General features: G+C 42.4%; 1 pseudogene; it reads right to left on the reverse strand.

Annotated features, from left to right (window-relative positions):
- Window positions 1-4554: 4554 nt before the first annotated feature.
- LOC122116436 lies at window positions 4555-10885 on the reverse strand (annotated as a pseudogene).
- Between the last annotated feature and the right edge of the window lie 675 nt (window positions 10886-11560).

An 11560-nucleotide genomic window follows, 5' to 3' on the forward strand; every position in this document is an offset into this window, starting at 1 on the left:
AGGGGCTCTCTTCTTTCCCCCTACAAACATTCTACCAGTATTCCCTCATGACACAACTCTTCAGTGCCAATCTGTGTGTTTTTCCATGAGTCCTAATATTTTGTCTTCTGAGCCTAACATTTGTTTTTTTGTTGTTGTTGTTGATTTTTTATTTTTTTACAATTTATTTTTATTTTATGTTTTTTCTTGCTGCAAAAATTAATTTTATTTAATGTGAAAATACTATACAGAGTGGTTACAATTACATGGGCAAGACAGTGAGTACATTTCTTATCAAGAATTGTAGCCTCCTCCTTTGTTTACCCTTCTCATCCTTTCCCATCCTCCCTGCCCCCCAACCTAATCCCCCCCGCCCCCTGCAAGTTGTAAAGTTCGTTTTCGACATGACAACTTGTACTTCCCATTGTTACAACAGGTCCACCTGTATCCTTATTGAACTACTTGTTTATCCCCTTCCCCTCCACAAATTATACCGACATCAAATATAGTGAAAGCAGAGGTTATACTGTTGGGGAGGGACATACAAAGCAACAAAGAAATAATCTTATAATTGCGTTAGAAACAAATGCATGAAAGAAAAAAAACATATAAAATACATATCTTAGGGTTCATTTTCCTAACATCACCTTATCTGACCTTTTCTGCTTGACTCATACATATATTAGATATTGCAAATAAGGGAAATCATGGGACCTATGTTTCTTTGGGCTTGGCTTACTTCACTTAATATAATTTTTCTGAGTCTTTCCATTTCCTAACAGATGGGGCAATGTCATTCTTTCTGATGGAGTCATAGAATTCCATTGTGTATATACCACATTTTCTTGATCCATTCATCTACTGAGGGGCATTTGGGTTGGTTAAAGATCTTAGCTATGGTAAATAATGCTGCAATAAACATAGTTGTGCTGGTAGCATTAGTGTGGTCTTGTTTGTAAACATTTGGGTAAATGCCCAAAAGTGGGATTGCTGGGTCATAGGGGAGCTCTATATGGAGTCTTTTGAGGAACCTCCATACTACTTTCCAAAGTGGTTGAACAAGTTTACACTCCCACCAACAATGAAGTAAGGTTCCCTTCTGTCCACATCCCCTCCAGCAACTGTTGTTATTAGAGTTCTTGATTTTTGCCATTCTAACTGGTGTGAGGTGGTATCTCAATGTTGTTTTTATTTGCATTTCTTTTATGGCTAGGGAGGTTGAGCATTTCTTCATGTGTCTATTGGCCATCCTTCTTTCTTCTTCAAAGAAGTTTGTCTTTAAGTCTTTAGTCCACTTATTTATTGGGCAGTGTTTCTTTGAGCATTTGTTGTTGGGGGATTTAATTTTTTGAGTTCCAAGTATATTTTAGATATGAGACCCTTGTCCGTTGTATGACTACTGAAGATCTTCTCCCAATCCGTGGGCTTTCTAGTGATCTTGCTAGCTATGTCCTTTGCCATGCAGAAGCTCTGCAACTTCATGCAATCCCATTTGTCCAACATTTCTTTGATTTCTTGTGTTTCTGGGTCTCTATTAAGAAAATTTCGGGCAGCGCCAAAGAGACCTAGGGTTTCTCCTATTCCATCCTGTAATGTTTTCAGAGTGTCTGCTTTGACTCCGAGGTCTTTGATCAATTTGGAGTGGATTCTGGTGCAGGGTGATAGATAACGTTCTAGCTTTAGTTTTCTACAAGTAGTTAACCAGTTTTGCCAGCACCATTTACTGAAGAGGCTGTCTTCTTTCTCTTCTATTTTTTTAGATCCCTTATCAAAGATTAGATGGCTATAGGTCTGTAGGTTCATTTCTGGGTTTTCAATTCAATTCCATTGGTCCTGAGGTCTGTTCTTGTGCCAATACCAAGCTGTTTTGATTACTATGGCTTTATAGTAGAGTTTGAAATTTGGTATTGATATTCCTCCAGCAGTGTTCTTTCCGTTGAGGAGCGTTTTTGCTATTCGGGGTCTTTTATTGTTTCATATGAATTTTTGGATTGCCTCTTCTATTTCCTTGAAGAATGAGGTTGGAATGTTGATAAGTATCACATTGAATTTGTAGATAGCCTTGGGAAGTATTGCCCTTTTCACGATGTTAATCTTTCCAATCCAGGAGCATGGGAGTTTTTCCCATTTTCTAAGTTCTGTTTTCATTTCATTTTTCGTTTTTAAAGTTTTCATCATAGAGGTCCTTCACTTCTTTGGTTAAGTTAATTCCTAGGTATTTTATTTTTTTGTGGGGCTATTACAAATGGAGTTGCTTTCCTAATTTCAACCCCACTTTTTTAACATTTGTTACCTTTCCTCGTTTTGGTGCTGGGGACTGAACAGAGAGTCTTGTGCATGCCAGGGATGTACTCTACCATTGAGTTTCATCTTCACACAGAGCTTTGGTTATCATACTAGTCAAGGACTCTATTAAGTATTTGATACAGTTACCAAGGTACATGAGAATAAGTGAGATGCTGCACTTAGCATTTGGACAAAATAATCACCCTGTCTATAGGAGTCACCTCAATGTTGGCTTGTGTTGCAATTAGTGCAGAGCTCTGGCTAGGAGGAAACAAAAGCCATGCCTAAGAAATATATGGTGATCTACTGATAAAATTATCAACAAGAGTTTTCTGAGGGGTGAGGCAAGAGTCATTAATTGTGAAACAAGAACTACTTCGTCAAGAGTGTAAAGTAATAATCCAAAGCCACCAGAAAAGGCTCATAAATAAGTACTTAAGAGAAAACAAAAATATTCTTAGTCAAATACTGGTAGATATGCTAGGTGGGGCCTCCATCACAGCTTGGCCTCAGTCCTTAACCCACTGAGGAGTGAGAGTGCCTTGGCCAGACCTTCCTTCAGTTCTGACCCAGCAGCCTTATTGGATTTGGAGATCATCCAACCTGATCAGTTCCAGGACTAGAGATCCAGGAATGTCAATTTGCTGGCCAACACCTACTCCCTAGGACTCCCACATTGGAAGCTATTTGCACTTTGATATGCCTTGGGGCAAGGACAGAAAACATCCAGCTTCTAGTCACAGATCACCCCCTGGGGAAGTTTACTTTCTAATGAGTGAGATCAGCTTGGCTTAAAGATCTATACCCCACTCATCTCCACCCTACTCCAACCTCAGGCCTGGTAGAGGAAAGCTTAGGGAACTTACTATTTCCCAACTTTACTAGCAGCAAGGAACTTGGACCTCACCCAGTGGTATCTTTTTCTTAGAGCTTTCTAAAAGTTGCTGGATTCCCATAGGTCCTGTTTCTGAATAAAAAGTGGATTACAGGTTATTGGTGGCCATGGAGGAATGCCTGGCACAGACAACCTACCTGAAGCCTCACTGCAAGAGGAGTGAAAGATTCTTGCAAAAAGAACCCTTGACTGATTTGGCCTCCAGTGAAAACAGAAGTGTTCGACCTCTTCCTGGCCATTGTAGGTTCTAAGCAATTGAGATTTCTATCTTACTCATGTAAAGTAACCATACCCAACTGGCTAGCTCCATGCATCCCTTTTGTCCTTACAACTCCCCGTGGGCCTCAGATAGCTTTGAATGCTGGAAAAGTGAGTATGAGAATGGGTCATTGGGCCATGTCTCCCCTTCTCTCCTTCACTTGGAAGGAGAGAATCAAGCAGTTCTTGATACACTATGGGGCTGGTCAGCTTTTCACTCCCTCAAACAGCTAGACTCACTTCTGTTCTTAATGTTGCCAGATGCCTTGAGAAACTACCCTGGCAACCAAGATCTTGCACTCATCCTGTGAGTTCTGCTTCACTGTAAACTGAACTGTAAGCACAGGGATCTGGGTTCCTGCTACTGTTTCTGGGGAATGTGACTGCAATCCCTCTGATGGGGCATGAGACAAGAACCTACCATTGTGTGAAGGAGAATTAGATCTGTAATGGCCAGTATTCATAACTGCCTTTAGTGGTTCCATTCCCAAAGAGGAATGTGTAGTGGGTGGCAGGTATAGCCAGTCCTGTGTCAGAATAAAGGAGGAAGAGGCTCTGCTACCTCAGTGCCCAGACAAGCCTTGAACGTCAATCATTTCAGTACTACAAACATCAAATTGGTACTAGGAAAATTGTCACATCTAGATTTGGTTTTCTTTCTCTTCAACCTGCTTTTTTGCTACTGGCATGCTATTGAGAGATTGCTAACTTTAAAACTGGGCCAGGGAAAATAAAAAATATTGGCGTTTGTCATCCTCCTCTTCAAAATAGCAGGAACACCATGAATTTGAAACTCCTCTTGAGCACCAGTCCTATATTGCTAAGATTAAATCCTGCTGGCCAACTTTATATTTCAAATACATTGAAAGAATAAAAGGGATTCTTAAGAAGAATAAGGACTAAGAGTATAAAATGTATACTTCTTTATTTATATAAATAAGGCTTTCATACAATCATATTTAAAAGTAATCTGTATTTTTACATTCACCACCCGTGAGTTCCTGACAGGAAAGGCTGTGCATAATGATACACAGCAAGAATCCCACTGCAGGACAACAGGAGCTCAGGAAAGCACCATTAATTTGAGAAGTAGGCAGGCTCTGACACTCCTGTTGCACTGCTAGCAATGGGAAGTCTTAAACTAGTTCCTCCACCAAGTCTTCTTCAAATTTCCCCTGTTCATCAGCAGTAGCATCTTGGCACTGCTGGTACTCGGACACCAGGTCATTGATATTGCTCTCAGCTTCAGTGAACTCCATTTCATCTATGGCCTTACCTATGTACCAGTGCAAGAATGCATTGCACTGGAACATGGCACTGAACTGCTCTGAGATGCACTTGAAGGGATCCTAGATGGCCATGTTGTTGCCGATGAAGGTGGCCAACATCGTGAGTCCATGTGGAGGGTGGGGAGGGAAGGGGCGATGTCATACACAGCCGTCTTCACATTGTTGGGGATCCAGTCTCCAACGTAGCTGCTGTTCTTGTTCTGCACGTTGAGCATCTGCTCATCCACCTCTTCATGGACATGCAGCCTCGGAAGATGGCAGCCGATGTCAGGTAGCAGCCATGGCGGAGATCACAGGTGACCATCAAGTTCTTAGCGTCAAATATCTGCTGGGTGAAACTCAGGCACTGAGAGAGCATGGTACTGCTGGCTGGCATGGCTGGTCAGGGGCACAAAGCCAGGCATGAAGAAGTGCAGGCGGGAAAGAGCATCAGATTCAAGGCCAGCTTGTGCAGGTCTGCATTCAGCTGGCCAGGGAAGCACAGGCAGGTGGTAACCCCGCTGTTGGTGGCTGACACCAGGTGGTTCAGGTCACCATAGTTGGGCATGGGCAGCTTCAAGTTACAGAAGCAGATGTTGTACAGGACCTCGTTGTCGATGCAGAAAGTTTCATCTGCATTTTCCACCAGCTGGTGGACAGAGAAGATCGTGTTGTAGGGCTCCAGCACTGTGTTTGACACCTTCAGGGAGGGCATGACACTGAAGGTGTTCATGATGCGGTTTGGGTACCCTTCTTGAATATTGTTGAGAATCAGGGTGCCCATACTTGACCTTGTGCCACCTCCCAAGGAGTGGGCCAGTTAGAAACCCTGTAGACAGTCACACCTTTCTGACTTCCGCCTCACCACATCCAGTACCGGCTCCACCAGCTCGGCTTCCTCTGTGTAGTAGCCCTTGGCCCAGTTATTGGCTGACCCGCTCTGGCCTATCAGACATGATGAGACACACACTCCAAGAATTTTTACTGTGACATTTGTATTGTGAAGACAATAGGACTCTTCTGAGCCAACCTTTGCTTTTACTTTAGATAACTTTGGTGAAATAAAGGAAATGTTTTCAATGTATCTGGGACCCTACAAATCACCCAGGTTCTAAAGAAATAAAGACAATATGGAGGAAGATACATTTTAACCCAAATCAACTACTTGTAGAAATGAAGAACAGAGCCTGCCTCAATACTGGAAATGTAGTTATTTTCACAGGAGGGACAGGAGCACAGTGTGATCATAGGAAAGCTAAGCTGCAAGCACTTGTCTGCACCTTGCTCACACATAGCTGTGCTTTGCTTTCTGGTGTCCTGAAGTAGTTCTCTGTTATTGCCGGGCCTTTGAAATGACCAGCAGCGCTGAAACCTTGTTGGAGGTTTTCCCTGATTGCTGATCTTTCCCTTTAGAGGCTACTTTGTCATAGAGTGCTTGAAGAGTGGCACTTATCTGAGCTGTCTGAATGGCCAGGGGCATGACTCCAGTGGACTGGAATAGGTGGGTTAGCTGAGGACAATATCTAGGTGTATAAAGGCTCAGCCCAGCACTGGAGTGCCTGGATGTTAGGACCCATAGACCATGATGACATACCAAATATGAAGTTGTCTGGCCTGAAGCTCTGTCCAAATGGTCCTGATCTCACTGAGTCTAAGGTTCCAGGCTCTAGGTCCACCATGGTGGCCGGAGGAACATATTTTTTGCCTGTGGGGACAAGAGTTGACGTAGGCCTATAATTGACAAGAAACTTAGGGGCAGAGCTTATGATTTTAAGTGACTCTCAGCATTCATTACAGAAATTACAGCATTTGAGACATAGAAACAGAAAAGATTGGTTCAGCCATTGAGGGATTTTTTGAAGAGGGATTAGCAGTGGTTCTCTCACTTCAGCCCTCCCTTCTTTTCAGGCCTCCTGGCCACTTCTGCCTTTTGCACACCATCCCATCCCTGCCAATCCTCCGGGGCTAGTCAGTCTTTACTGATGCTGTCAATATAAGCTAGCTTATGTGGATTCAGAACAGGCAGAAGAAAGTAGAAATGCATTTGGACTGTGGATGGAAAATGCCACTCAACTGTGACTACCCTTTTTGTCCCTTGGTCAATGAGACAGTCATGAGACAATCAAATTGCTTCAGCTTTCTTGTCATCAAGAGGTGATTCAAACTTATCCATTCTCTTTCTCGACACTGTCTCTTAAATTACAGAGGAACAATATAGTAATCTTTCTTCACAAAAAATGGAAAAGACAACATTGAGGGAAGAACTCCTTGCTTCATGATGAGTGTTGGGCTGTTAAGAGCCAGTTGTCATTGTTGGAGTTTTTGAAGTTACTCACCCATAAACCCTTACAGGTGTCTTCCTTGTCAAGGTAATTCAAGTCATTGATTGATATTACCCTTTAAAACTTCCATGGAGCTGTTGAATATTTTTGTGATTACCATCTTGTTGTGAGATGAAATCCATTTCTGACTTAGTAAGGAATGGACTTGAGAATTCTGATAATTCTCTTAGAACTTCAATTCTGAAGGAAGCTAAATAAATCTTGACAGGATAAGAACAAATATATGTGAATTAATCCTTCCTCCTCATCCCTTTTCCTTCCCCAGTACTGTTAATTGGGCCACTGGCTCCTCTTCTCCAGTCCGCAAGTTCCAAATGCCTCAGGCCTTAACCCATTCCTTCTCCACCTCCTCGCATGTTTCTAGTCTCCATTCCTGCCAGTTTTCATCTTCAGGTTCACCTTTAATTCACCTGCTATTGTCTCTGCACATGCCAACACTGTACATTCCACCAAATGTGGCTTGTCAAGGGAAATAATTATACACTATTTTCTTCTCATATACTTGTACTGTACTCTATAGTAAAACCACTGGCTACATAGCATGTACCTGTTAATAAGTATGATGTCATGTAGAGACACTTGAATGTGTGTGGCAGATTATTTGTAGGTTCTATACAAATACTATTTTATATAAAGAACTTGAGTGTGTGAAGATGTTGTTATTGGTGGGGGTCCTCGAGCGGATTCCATGAGGATACTCAGGGGTGATTGAATTTTAAGTAATGGTGCTGTTTTCATACTTCCTTTAAATGAATTTATTAAAAGACTACTTTTTCAGCCCTTTGTTTATGGATCACATCTGTAATCCTAGCTAATCATGAGGCTGAGATCTGCGGATCATGGTTCAGTGTTAGCCCAGAAGGGAAGGAAAGTTCTTGGAACTCCTATTTCCAATTAACCACACACACACACACACACACACACACACACACACACACACACAACACACAACACAAAGCTCAAAGAGAAGCTCTATCAATTGAACCACTAGTAGACTTCCATGTGAACAGTGACCTGATTGAGCCTCACAGGTGTCTGCTGGACCAGACATCCATTAAAAGGGCTAAAGGATGCAGATATCTCATACAGGCTGTGTGACACCTCTGATTGGGTCTGGGATGGATATGGCCACAGACTGACCTATGACCTTGAGAGTCACATAGCTCTGTCCTACAGACAATAAAACCCTGTACAAAGCATCCCAGTAAGTACCTCCCTTAGGACCCCTCCTGTCTAGCAAGACATTTGATATTCTCTTCTTCAATATATCATTGCTGTTTTATTCTTCCCTCTGTATCCATGAACTCATTCTTTGAGATCATAGAGACAAAAGATGTGATTCAGTTATTAGGTTTTCAGTATCAACATGATGGCCTGCTTCAAAACAGACCTTTTTTTATAATTCCTGGGCACCAAAGCTGGTGGATTCTGAATGCTTTTATCTTGAGCCCTTTTTGTGTTGCCACCAAACCTGTGCTAGAGTATCATCAGTGCCCAAGGGACACACCGGGAATGCGTTTGTTTCAATCACACATGGTATACCTAGGTGTTGAGTCTGCAAACATGATGGGTACTCACAGATGTGTGACTTAGTGATGTCAGCCACTCAGCACAAGGTTTCCCTGGACCAGAGTCTCATCCCCATGCATTGAGTAGATGATAGGTGAAACCTTTGTTTCTCATACACAGATTATATCCTGATTGTTCCTAGTAAATGAATTCCATAGACCACAGGGGAAACAAGCTGAATCCTTCTTTTAGTCATTTCTTCCCTAACACTGACACATCTGCTCCTTGAAGACACCATGGACACATACCTCCCAGTAGAGGCTTTCCAAGACCCTACTCCACCATGTCACCCACCCACTTCAGATCTGTTAGCAGCCACTTTCCTCTAATAAACACATCCCTCACGTCCAGCCTCCCCTATGAAAGTCTTCACTGTTGGGTTTTTATCCTAATGTAGGGGTCACATGGTTAACTATCAAGGTCATGGTTATTTGATATCTTTTGGGTCTACACACAGGACTGCTCAGGGCCATATTGATCCAATGTCTATGGCTCTGTTCACAAGACTGCTCAGTGCCATGGTGATGGGATGTATAGTGTCTGCATATGGGACTGCTCAGTACTATAGTGAATGATGCAGAATATCCATAGAAGGGCACCATTTTCCCATTGAGATTTTCAGCTTTCATTACTTGTGCATAGCTGGTGTTCCACACAGCACTCTAAAATCTATGGGAATTTAGGAAAGAGCCTCTTTATCATGAGTTAGCAGAGAATGGAAGAAAATACAATACTCAGCTGTGGTGGTGGTGGCTCTAGCTGGTATTTCTTGATACTCAGCAGACTAAGATCTGAGGATCTAAGTTCAAGGCCAGTCCAGGCAAGAAAATTCAGTGAGATTCTTATCCCTAATTAACCACCAAAAATCCCGAAGTAGAGCTATGACTGAAGTGGTAGAGCACTAATGTTCAGCAAAAAAAAAAAAAAAAAAAAAAAAAATCCAAGTCAACGTTTAGGCATTAATTTAAGCCTTAGGACCAACACACACACACATACACACACACACACACACACACACACACACACACACACACACACACACACAACCATTTGTCCAGCACTGGTGGCTCACACACCTGTAATCCTAGCTATTTAGGACGCTGAGGTCTGAACTTCAGAGTTTCAATCCAGCCCAGGTAGAAAAGTTTGAGACTTATCTCCAATTAACCACCAGAAAACCAGAAGTGGTCCTGTGGCTCAAAGTGGAAAAGCACTAGCCACGAGGGACAGTGTCTAGGTCCTGAGTGCAAGCCTTTCGACTGACAAGAAAAATAAAATGTAACACCTGGATCAGGTCCTTTGTCTCCTTTGTTTGAGGAAAGAGTCTACAGACAAAAAGGAAGAGGTAAGACAGCATAACTTTATTGAAGGAAAAGACCATCAGAACCCTTGCTAGACAGGACAGGCCCATGGGAGGGAAGGCACTAGTTGATGTGGGTTATGTAAGTATTAATGAGGTGTCTTTAGGAATGAACTATATGTCTCTCAAGACCATTGGACAGTCTGCAGGTCATATCACTCCCCAGGCCTAGTCCGAAGCTCCACAAAGCCAACCCAAGATCTTTATGCATTCTTTAGTCCTTCTGAGTAGGTTATAATTTTGGTACCTACCTCTGGGGTATAGTCACCTCATCACAGTGTTTATTGTTCCAGGGGCGATGGGCCATGATATGATGTCAAGGAGCCTGCACACAGGACGGCTCAAGGCCAAAGTAAAAGACAGCTTCTTTGGGAGAGAGACTTTGCCTCCATTGCACAGACATGCTCTTTTTATGCTCTGATAACTCTGGGCGGTTTTTCCATGTTTTCTCATTTTTTTCTCCAGTGCTTTAGATGGAACCCAGGACATCATGCATGTAAGGTAAGCACTCTCCCATTGCAATTATATTTCTTTCCTTGGATTTGTTTTTAAATGAGCAGTAGATATCATCTTTGTGTATAGGAAAATAGTTATCAAATATCTCCATTTTAAAGGTTTCAGCTCATGAAGTATCACAGTATTTTTTATAATCTAAAATAGAGATATTCTGCCTTGGAGATGTCCAGAGGCCTCAGCCATAAAAACGCCTGGGATAACTGCTGTGCAATTGGCAATGCCAAGCTGGAGCCTTTCCCTTTTGCCCCAGCTTGCTGTTGCACCAGTGCTCCTTTCACCAGAAATGCTCATTTTCTCCATTTCTGCTCTTTGACACTTACATAGAGGAGTCAGCTCCAGCCCTCTGAGAACTCTCTATGGGGGTGCGGAGTGCGGATTCTAGTATGGAAGAGGGCTTCTCTTCCTCCTCCATCTTTTGTGCTGGTCTTGGGCTTGATCTCAGGGAATGGCTCAGTCAGTTTTTCTGTTTGTTTATTTTTTCTTGTTTGTTTGATTTTTAGTCAAGAGCAGAACTTAGGCCACAGTTTCACTTCCAGATATTTGGGCTCCTAATTAGTGATGAGTCTCATGAACTTCCCTACACAGGCTGGCTTTGAACCTCATTCCTCAGATGTTTGCTTCATGAATAACGTGGATTATAAGCATGAGCCACAAGCACCTGGCAGAGACAGGGGTCTTCTTTCAGACATACTGGCTAAACAGTGCAAAGATCAAGAGGGGTAGCCTCTTTGTTTCAGCTGACCCCATCTTTTTCCATCACATCCATCGTCAGCCCTGTACCACTCATGGAGAAGAGCTTGGTGCTTCTTCATGCCTGATCTGAATTAATTCATTGTTCATACTAATAATAAATAAAAATATTTCATGAGTATGTTTGTCTTCTCACCAACAGCAACGGATCTAGAAATCAAGAATCATTTATACCTTAACTTTCCAACTCCAGAATGTAGAAAATTACTCACGTTGCATATGCCTTTCTTTACTAAGTGAATTAGATCAGAGTAGCCTTCACATGTGCTTCTCACCCAGTGGAGATGATAACAAGGTAGCAAGGTGTTGGGCAGTCTTGTATAGAAATTGGGCAAGG

Source organism: Dipodomys spectabilis, unplaced genomic scaffold, assembly GCF_019054845.1.
Source record: "Dipodomys spectabilis isolate Male_0828 unplaced genomic scaffold, ASM1905484v1 ptg000134l, whole genome shotgun sequence".
Lineage (NCBI taxonomy): Eukaryota > Metazoa > Chordata > Mammalia > Rodentia > Heteromyidae > Dipodomys > Dipodomys spectabilis.